Below are 8,425 nucleotides of genomic sequence, written 5' to 3' on the forward strand. Positions count from 1 at the left end.
AGTATTTTTGGTACAGTAGTAGCTAGTCTGCTGAAAAGAGGCTTTCATGTTTGATCCAAATTAAATTATCTGAATCCTGTGTGCAATGTGCCTGCAACAACACTATTTGACATTAACTTCAGAAAGACAATTTAGAGACATATTTATAGTATGTATCTTACTCATTCTGATAATCCTTTCTTAAGCCCAAGTCCTTACACTAACACATGAAATCCTAAGGATCTTGAAAGAGAGGTAGCATGAGTCTAATTATAAGCAAAAAACATGTCATCCCACAATTGTGTAATTTTCCTTAAAATAGTATGGAATTATGACTATAGAGCAGGAAACAGAGAACCTCAGATAAAGAAAGAAATCTGAGGAACATTTGCATGCAACCAAAGAGTAAGATGGGATATTGGAAGTGATTTTGGAAGGTAAACAAGGTCATGTAAAAAAACTGATAAGCCCTTCCAGTCTGACCAGCACTAGGGTAGCTAGGGCGAAGAGTCCACTGACACCCGCCAGCTATCCAGGACACCTGCCACGGGATCTTAAGACTTCTAGTGAGTGGAACACAGCTTCTGCTCCAATCCATTCATGCGGGACCTGAGACTGCATTAGGTAGGGAAGCAGAAAAACGGCCTGAGTAGGGGCACAAGCCCCTTCCTGTCCCACCAGCACAGGGGTAGCTAGGGTGCAGAGTCGGCTGACACCCGCCAGCTACCCACGACACCCTCCACAGGATCTTAAGACTTCTGGAGAGTGGAACACAGCCTCTGCTCCAATCTCTAAAGAGAGACAACAATAACAATTAACTCCAGAGATTACCAGATGGTGAAAGGTAAACGAAATAATCTTACTAACAGAAACTGAGACCACTCACCATCATCAGAACCCAGCACTCCCAATTTGCCCAGTCCAGGACACCCCAACACACCAGAAAAGCTAGACCTAGATATAAAAGCATATCTCATGATGATGGTAGAGGACATCAAGAAGGACTTTAATAACACACTTAAAGAAATACAGGAGAACACTGCTAAACAGGTAGAAGATATTAAAGAGGAAGCACAAAACCTCTTAAAGAATTGCAGGTAAATCAGACCAAACAGGTGATGGAATTGAATAAAACCATCCAAGACCTAAATAGGGAAGTAGACACAATAAAGAAAACCCAAATTGAGACAACGCTGGAGATAGAAAACCTAGGAAATAAATCTGGAACCATAGATGCGAGCATCAGCAACAGAATACAAGAGATGGAAGAGAGAATCTCAGGTGCAGAAGACTCCATAGAGAACATCGGCACAACAATCAAAGAAAATACAAAATCCAAAAAGATCCTAACTCAAAACATTCAGGAAATCCAGGACACAATGAGAAGACCAAAACTACGGATAATAGGAGTAGATGAGAATGAAGATTTTCAACTCAAAGTACTGGCAAATATCTTCAACAAAATTATAGAAGAAAACTTCCCAAACCTAAAGAAAGAGATGCCCATGAACATACAAGAAGCCTACAGAACTCCAAATAGACTGGACCAGAAAAGAAATTCCTTCCGACACATAATAATCAGAACAACAAATGCACTAAATAAAGATAGAATGCTAAAAGCAGTAAGGGAAAAAGGTCAAGTAACATATAAAGGCAAGCCTATCAGAATTACACCAGATTTTTCACCAGAGACTATGAAAGCCAGAAGGGCCTGGAGAGATGATATACAGAAACAAAGAGAACACAAATTCCAGCCGAGGCTACTATACCCAGCCAAACTCTCAATTACCATAGATGGAGAAACCAAAGTATTCCACGACAAAACCAAATTCACACATTATCTTTCCACGAATCCAGCCCTTCAAAGGATAATAACAGAAAAAACAAACAAACAAACAAACAAAACCAATACAAGGACGGAAACCACGTCCTAGAAAAAGCAAGAAGGTAATCTCTCAACAAACCTAAAAGAAGACAGCCACAAGAACAGAATGCTAACTCTAACAAAAATAAAAGGAAGAAACAATTACTTCTCCGTAATATCTCTTAATATCAATGGGCTCAACTCCCCAATAAAAAAACATAGACTAACAGACTGGCTACACAAACAGGACCCAACATTTTGCTGCTTACAGGAAACTCATCTCAGAGAAAAAGATAGACAATACCTCAGAATGAAAGGCTGGAAAAATTTTTCCAAGCAAATGGTAGGAAGAAACAAGCTGGAGTAGCCATCCTAATATCTAATAAAATCGACTTCCAACCCAAAGTCATCAAAAAAGACAGGGAGGGGCACTTCATACTCATCAAAGGTAAAATCCTCCAAGAGGAGATATCAATTCTGAATATCTATGCTCCAAATACAAGGGCAGCCACATTCATTAAAGATACTTTAACAAAGCTCAAAGCACACATTGCACCTCACACAATAATAGTGGGAGACTTCAACACATCACTTTCACCAATGGACAGATCATGGAAGCAGAAATTAAACAGGGACACAGTGAAACTAACAGAGGTTATGAAACAAATGGATCTGACAGATATCTACAGAACATTTTATTCTAAAAGAAAAGGATATACCTTCTTCTCAGCACCTCATGGTACCTTCTCCAAAATTGACCACATAATTCGATACAAAACAAGCCTCAACATATACAAAAACATTGAAATTGTCCCATGAATCCTATCAGACTGCCATGGACTAAGGCTGATCTTCAATAACAAAATAAATAATAGAAAGCCAACACACATGTGGAAACTAAACAACACTCTTCTCAATGATACCTTGGTCAAGGAAGGAATAAAGAAAGAAATTAAGGACTTTTTGGAGTTCAATGAAAATGGCATTCTTGCCAAAAGCAATCTACAGATTCAATGCAATCCCCATCAAAATTCCAAATCAATTCTTCAACGAATTAGAAAGTGCAATCTGCAAATTCATCTGGAATAACAAAAAACCTAGGATAGCAAAAACTCTTCTCAAGGATAAAAGAACCTCTGGTGGAATCACCATGCCGGACCTAAAGCTCTACTACAGAGCAATTGTGATAAAAACTGCATGGTACTGGTATAGTGACAGACAAATAGACCAATGGAATAGAATTGAAGACCCAGAAATGAACCCACACACCTATGGTCACTTGATCTTCGACAAGGGAGCTAAAAACATCCAGTGGAAGAAAGACAGCATTTTCAACAAATGGTGCTGGCACAACTGGTTGTTAACATGTAGAAGAATGCGAATCGATCCATTCCTATCTCCTTGTACTAAGGTCAAGTCTAAGTGGATCAAGGAACTTCACATAAAACCAGAGACACTGAAACTTATAGAGGAGAAAGTGGGGAAAAGCCTTGAAGATATGGGCACAGGGGAAAAATTCCTGAATAGAACAGTAATGGCTTGTGCTGTAAGATCGAGAATTGACAAGTGGGACCTCATGAAACTACAAAGCTTCTGCAAGGCTAAAGACACCATCAATAAGACAAAAAAACCACCAACAGATTGGGAAAGGATCTTCACCTATCCTAAATCAGATAAGGGACTAATATCCAATATATATAAAGAACTCAAGAAGGTGGACTCCAGAAAGTCAAATAACCCCATTAAAAAATGGGGCTCAGAACTGAACAAAGAATTCTCGCCTGAGGAATACCGAATGGCAGAGAAACACCTGAAAAAATGTTCAACATCCTTAATCATCAGGGAAATGCAAATCAAAACAACCCTGAGATTCCACCTCACACCAGTCAGAATGGCTAAGATCAAAAATTCAGGTGACAGCAGTTGCTGGCGAGGATGTGGAGAAAGAGGAACACTCCTCCATTGTTGGTGGGATTGCAAGCTTGTACAACCACTCTGGAAATCAGTCTGGCGGTTCCTCAGAAAATTGGACATAGTACTACCGGAGGATCCAGCAATACCTCTCCTGGGCATATATCCAGAAGATGTCCCAACCGGTAAAAAGGACACATGTTCCACTATGTTCATAGCAGCCCTATTTATAATAGCCAGAAGCTGGAAAGAACCCAGATGTCCCTCAACAGAGGAATGGATACAGAAATTATGGTACATTTACACAATGGAGTACTACTCAGCTATTAAAAAGAATGAATTTATGAAATTCCTAGCCAAATGGATGGACCTGGAGGGCATCATCTTGAGTGAAGTAACACAATCACAAAAGAACTCACACAATATGTATTCACTGATAAGTGGATATTAGCCCAAAACTTAGGATACCCAAGATTTAAGATACAATTTGCTAAACGCATGAAACTCAAGAAGAATGAAGACCAAAGTGTGGACACTGTGCACCTTCTTAGAATTGGGAACAAAACACCCAGGGAAGGAGTTACAGAGACAAAGTTCGTAGCGGTGATGAAAGGATGGACCATTTAGAGACTGCCGTATCCAGGGATCCATCCCATAATCAACTTCTAAACGCTGACACCATTGCATACACTAGCAAGATTTTGCTGAAAGGACCCAAATATAGCTGTCTCTTGTGAGACGATGCTGGGGCCTAGCAAACACAGGAGTGGATGTTCACAGTCAGCTATTGGATGTATCACAGGGCTCCCAATGGAGAAGCTAGAGTAAGTACCCAAGGAGCTAAAGGGATCTGCAACCCTATTGTTGGAACAACATGATGTACTAACTAGAACCCCGGAGCTCTTGTCTCTAGCTGCATATGTATCGAAAGATGGCCTAGTCAGCCATCAATGGAAAGAGAGGCCCATTGGACTTGCAAACTTTATATGCCCCAATATAGGGGAATGCCAGAAAGAATGGGAATGGGTGGGTAGGGAAGTGGGGGGCGCTATGGGGGACTTTTGGGATAGTATTGGAAATGTAATTGAGGAAAATATGTAATAAAAATATAAAAAAAAAAAAAAAAAAGAAAATGAAGCCAAAACATACCCAAACTTATGGGACACAATGAAAGCATTTCTAAGAGGAAAACTCATAGCTCTGAGCCTCCAAAAAGAAACTGGAGAGAGCACACATTAGCAGCTTGACAACACACCTAGAAGCCCTAGAACTAAAGGAAGCAAATTCACCCAAAAGGAGTAGACGGCAGGAAATAATCAAACTCAGGGATGAAATCAACCAAGTGGAAACAAGAACTATTCAAAGAATCAACCAATTGAGGAGCTGGTTCTTTGAGAAAATCAACAATATAGATAAACCCTTAGCCAGACTCACTAGAGGGCATAGGGAAATTATTCTAATTAAAAAAATCAGAAATGAAAAGGTAAACATAACAACAGATCCTGAAGAAATCCAAAACACCATCAGATCCTTCTACAAAAGGCTATACTCAACAAAACTGGAGAACCTGGATGAAATGGACAAGTTTCTAGACAGATACCAGGTACCAAAGTTAAATCAAGATCAGGTTAATGATCTAAACAGTCCCATATCCCCTAAAGAAATAGAAGCATTCATTAATAATCTCCCAACCAAAAAAAAGCCCAGGACCAGATGGGTTTAGTGCAGAGTTCTATCAGACCTTCAAAGAAGATCTAATCCAAATTCTGCACAAACTGTTCCACAAAATAGAAACAGAAGGTACTCTACCCAACTCATTCTATGAAGCCACAATTACTCTGATTCCTAAACCACAAAAAGACCCAAGAAAGATAGAGAACTTCAGACCAATTTCCCTTATGAATATTGATGCAAATATCCTTAATAAAGTTCTCCCTAACAGAATCCAAGAACATATAAAAACAATCATCCATCCTGACCAAGTAGGTTTCATCCCAGGGATGAAAGGATCGTTCAATATTCGGAAATCCATCAATATAATCCAGTATATAAACAAACTCAAAGACAAAAACCACATGATCATCTCCTTAGATGCTGAGAAAACCTTTGACAAAATCCAACACCCATTCATGATAAAAGTCTTGGAAAGATCAGGAATTCAAGGCCCATACCTAACCTTGATAAAAGCAATCTACAGCAAACCAGTAGCCAACATCAAAGTAAATGGTGAGAAGCTGGAAGAAATCCCACTAAAATCAGGGACTAGACAATGCTGTCCACTCTCTCCCTACCTATTCAACATTGTACTTGAAGTCCTAGCCAGAGCAATTAGACAACAAATGGAGATCACGGGGATACAAAATGGAAAAGAAGAAGTCAAAATATCATTCTTTACTGATGATATGATAGTATACATAAGTGACCCTAAAAATTCCACCAGAGAACTCCTAAGCCTGATAAACAGCTTCAATGAAGTAGCTGGATATAAAATTTACTCAAGCAAGTCAATAGCATTTCTGTACACAAAGGATAAACAGGCTGAGAAGGAAATTAGGGAAACAAGACCCTTCTCAATAGTCACAAACAATATAAAATGCCTTGGCGTGACTCTAACTAAGGAAGTGAAAGATCTGTATGACAAGAACTTCAAGTCTCTGAAGAAAGAAATTAAAGAAGTTCTAAGAAGATGGAAAGACCTCCCATGCTCATGGATTGGCAGGATCAACATTGTAAAACTGGCTTTCTTACCAAAAGCAATCTACAGATTCAATGCAACCCCCATCAAAATTCCAAATCAATTCTTCAAGGAATTAGAAAGGGCAATCTGCAAATTCATCTGGAATAACAAAAAACCTAGGATAGCAAAAACTCTTCTCAAGGATAAAAGAAACTCTGGTGGAATCACCATGCCTGACCTAAAGTTGTACTACAGAGCAATTGTGATAAAAACTGCATGGTACTGGTATAATGACAGACAAGTAGACCAATGGAACAGAATTGAAGACCCTGAGATTAACCCACACATCTATGGTAACTTGATCTTTGACAAGGGAGCAAAAACCATCCAGTGGAAAAAAGACAGCATTTTCAACAAATGGTGTAGGCACAACTGCAGGTTATCATGTAGAAGAATGCGAATTGATTCATTCTTATCTCCTTGTACTAAGGTCAAATCTAAGTGGATTAAGGAACTCCACATAAAACCAGAGACACTGAAACTTATAGAGGAGAAAGTAGGGAAAAGCCTCGAAGATATGGGTACAGGGGAAAAATTCCTGAATAGAACAGCAAAGGCTTGTGCTGTAAGATTGAGAATCGATAAATGGGACCTCATAAAATTGCAAAGCTTCTGCAAGGCAAAAGACACCGTCAATAAGACAAAAAGGCCACCAACAGTTTGGGAAAGGAACTCTACCTATCCCAAATCAGATAGGGGACTAATATCCAATATATATAAAGAACTCAAGAAGGTGGACTCCAGAAAGTCAAATAACCCCATTAAAAAATGTGGCTCAGACCTGAACAAAGAATTCTCACCTGAGGAATACCAAATGGCTGAGAAGCACCTGAAAAAATGTTCAACATCCTTAATCATCAGGGAAATGCAAATCAAAACAACCCTGAGATTCCACTTCACTCCAGTCAGAATGGCTAAGATCAAAAATTAAGGTGACAGCATTTGCTGGCGAGGATGTGGAGAAAGAGGAACACTCCTCCATTTTTGGTGGGATTTCAAGCTTGTACAGCCACTCTGGAAATCAGACTGGAGGTTCCTCAGAAAATTGGACATAGTACTACTGGAGGATCCCGCAATACCTCTTCTGGGCATATATCCAGAAGATGTCCCAACCGGTAAAAAGGACACATGCTCCACTATGTTCATAGCAGCCTTATTGATTATAGCCAGAAGCTGTACAGAACCAGATGCCCCTCAACAGAGGAATGGATACAGAAAATGTGGTACATTTACACAATGGAGAACTACTCAGCTATTAAAAAATGAATTTATGAAATTCCTAGGCAAATGGATGGACCTGGAGGGCATCATTCTGAGTGAGGTAACCCAATCACAAAGGAACTCGCACAATATGTACTCACTGATAAGTGGATATTAGCCCAGAAACTTAGGATACCCAAGATATAAGATACAATTTGCTAAACGCATGAAATTCAAGAAGAACGAAGACCAAAATGTGGATACTTTGCCCCTTCTTAGAAATGGAAACAAAACACCCATGGAAGGAGTTACAGAGACAAAATTTGGAGCTGTGATAAAAGGATGGACCATCTAGTGATTGCCATATGCAGGGATCCATCCCATAATCAGCTTCCAAACGCTGACACCATTGCATACACTAGCAAGATTTTGCTGAAAGGACCCAGATATAGCTGTCTCTTGTGAGACTATGCAGGGGCCTAGCAAACACAGAAGTGGATGATCACAGTCAGCTATTGGATGGGTCACACGGCCCCCAATGGAGGAGCTAGAGAAATTACCCAAGGAGCTAAAGGAAACTGCAACCTTATAGGTGGAACAACAATATGAACTAACCAGTACCCCGGAGCTCTTGTCTCTAGCTGCATATGTATCAAAAGATGGCCTAGTCGGCCATCAATGCAAAGAGAGGCCCATTGGACTTGCAAACTTTATATGCCCCAGTACAGGGGAAC

Source organism: Mus caroli, unplaced genomic scaffold (genome assembly GCF_978045245.1).
Source record: "Mus caroli unplaced genomic scaffold, Mus_caroli_1 scaffold_18, whole genome shotgun sequence".
Lineage (NCBI taxonomy): Eukaryota > Metazoa > Chordata > Mammalia > Rodentia > Muridae > Mus > Mus caroli.